The sequence below is a fragment of the Octopus bimaculoides genome, chromosome 20 (assembly GCF_001194135.2).
Source record: "Octopus bimaculoides isolate UCB-OBI-ISO-001 chromosome 20, ASM119413v2, whole genome shotgun sequence".
Taxonomy (NCBI): Eukaryota; Metazoa; Mollusca; class Cephalopoda; order Octopoda; family Octopodidae; genus Octopus; species Octopus bimaculoides.
This window is the reverse complement of record NC_069000.1, coordinates 25,353,283-25,356,324: the sequence shown is the minus strand read 5'-3', so window position 1 is coordinate 25,356,324 and position 3,042 is coordinate 25,353,283. Positions and strand designations below refer to the sequence as shown.

The following is a 3,042-nucleotide window of genomic DNA, read 5'->3' as shown; positions in this document are numbered from 1 at the left end:
GGGGGGGGGGGTAAGGAAGGAAAAAGATATTACAAAACGGCAGAAAAAAAACAATACAAACAAATATATATTTGGATGGAGCATGGCCCGCAATCACCATATTGTCACGTTTGAGGTATTGGGTTAGTAATACGAAACATGGCGCTACTTCGACGAGATTTTATATACGGCTACTCACTGATTGTTGACTATATGAGTCAGGCAAGTATGATGAAAGGTCAAATACAACTGAACCAATGTTTCACACACCGACAGTTAAATGACTACCACAGTTAAATAGGGATGGATGTATGTATGTATGTATGTATGTATGTATGTACGTATGTATGTATGTATGTATTTTGCAGTGGTAAAAGTTGCTGCTCATCAACTGCTTTGCAGCTCATAAACAAGCTGAGGTCATTACTCATTACTGAGCCGACTCCGTCTAATGTATGCACGTGTTTATGTGTGTATCTGTGTGTGTGCGTGTGTGTGTGTGTGTGTGTGTGCGCGCGCGTGCGCTTGTGTACCTGTTTCTGTATCTGTTATGCATGCATTAATGTTTATATAGGTTATATAGCTTTACACAATTCAACTTCTAAAGCATACATCATACAGAGGTGTACGCACAAACACAAGTATGAAAATGTGTTTCACGTGTGTGTTTAAATTTTATAGCATTTACATTCTTGTTGTTGTTTAACGTAATGTCAAACCCATTTGGGAGAACTATGATCAGATGAGTATCATCTCTGTTGTTTTAGGAGCGTTTAAGGCCTCATTATCTGATATACTCTACATTAGAGTATATGAGTCTCATAAGATAATGTAACCTTTGTTAAGATGATGATATAATGTAGACCTTGTTCAGATCGTAATATATGATTTGAGGGAAGAATGAACTACTGTTTTCAGTAGTTCAATCCAAGGTACCTTAGTTGGCTTCGTGGTTACGCACACTTATGCTAACATCAACGCATATATACATAAACATGTACACATCCATTATGCGTAATAATATAGTCATATATGATCTCATTCAATTGTTTCTATACAGATCAATAGATATTAAATAGCCAATCGACTTTTACTTCAGACTTCTGAATGTACGTGGGCACATATCGATTACAGAGAGCTATATTGTACACTTTATACATACATGTATACTGATAGATAGATAGATAGATAGATAGATAGATAGATAGATAGATAGATAGATAGATAGATATACACACATATGTATGTATGTATGTATGTATGTATGTATGTGACTTTTTGAAAAGTAGGAGTCAGACAGCTACAGCGAATTTATGTCTCTGAAGAGACATCAGTTCTTAGTGTAGTACCTCAAGGAGCTGTACTCAGAGCACTATTGTTTGCAGTGGTCCTCTCGGACATACCCTTAATCATACAGTCAGCCACTGCAGGATATCACAAAAGTGCAGTATGACCTAAGCGTAATATACAAATGTGTTGAAGAAAAGAACACATTGTTCAATGCTGAAAATTTTCAAGCGCTCCACTATCAGCCCATGAATAGATTGCAATCAGAATAAACAGGGCCATGAGATTTTTCAATCCCGGATTCACAGTCAGTGCACAACCTGGGAATCTACATAATGAATGATGCATCATTCCCTGTTCATACAAGTAAAATGGTAATAATATGCAGTTGAATGAGTAGTAGATTTTGAGATCATTCAGACCATTCAGACCATGGTGAAGATTTGTCCTCAGTCGCCAGGACGACTGTTTCTAGTTATGGTAAAGACATAGCGTCGAACTAACAGCGGAGCTCGAGGTAATCAACACTATTATATGCAAGCATTGCATATTGTTTTTGTGACAATGTCTCACCGCATAGGCATTTTGTACCCTGATGACATTTTTGGGCAGCTGTTAATCACAAGTGTGATGTCTTCCACAGAAATATGACATAATCTGCATTTTCGGTTGCATCTTGTAACTGTCTCTTTTGTTTATTAGGTATTTAGTAGCAATCCCCTTTTCTTGGATTGCGAAGTGTAACGATTACAAGAAGCTTCATTTCATATTACAGTCTTCTTTAAGGCGGTGAGCTGGCAGAAACGTTAGCATAATGCCTAGCAGCATTTCGTCCGTCTTTACATTCTGATTTCAAATGCCACCAAGGTCGATTTTGCCTTTCATCCTTTCGGGGTCGATGAAATAAGTACCAGTTGAACACTGGGGTTCATATAATCGACTTACTCTTCCCCAAAATTGCTGGCCTTGTGCCAAAATTTGAAACTAATATTACTGTCTTCTTCAAGTTTTCGGGAAACACTCATGCATGGTCTTCTTTTGGTACGCTAACTGTTTCATCTTTGAGTCCGGCTCTTTTGGGGTTGTATGGTAGCTCATCAGAAGAGGGTGCTTCCTGAGAGGCTCGCTACCGAACGTAGAATACTGTACTCTTCACTTTTCAGGACTAGGTTATTTAATTTTGCTGCTCTTCTGAAAGAGACTATACGACATTCGAAAGCTACACTGATCTCTGACTTCTATCTCCTTTATCTCTTCTTAGATATCATTATCCTTCCAAGAGAAATAACTGAGAGTGATTAGTGGCGTGAATTTGAACAAAGACCATTAAAGCTTTATTAAATAACGTATAAATTAAATTTTTGATTTATTGAAATTATGTTTGTTTCCAAAGAAGGTAAAACAAACGACTGGCAGCAGTTGCAACCAAATGTGAATGAGAAGCGAGGAATAATCTTAAGAATCAAAATTCCTCCGAAGTTGACAGGCTTCTAATGAAAAGACAGTATTTTTCTTTCTTCTGTAGATAAAAAGACAACAATGGACACATTTATTTCTTTATTACCCACAGGGGGCTAAACATAGAGGGGACAAACAAGAAACAGTCAAGGGGATTAAGTCGATTACATCGACCCCAGTGATTAACTGGTACTTATTTAATCGACTCCGAAAGGATGAAAGGCAAAGTCGACCTCGGTGGAAATTGAACTCAGAATGTAACGGCAGACGAAATACTGCTAGGCATTTCGCCCGACGTGCTCACGTTTCTGCCAGTGT

At 37.9% G+C, this 3,042-nt stretch overlaps 1 long non-coding RNA gene across 1 annotated transcript in view; it reads left to right on the top strand.

The window, feature by feature from the left end:
• Positions 1 to 3,042, top strand: part of LOC106868903 (uncharacterized) — an 80,779-nt gene that overhangs the window by 847 nt on the left and 76,890 nt on the right. The window lies entirely within an intron of this gene.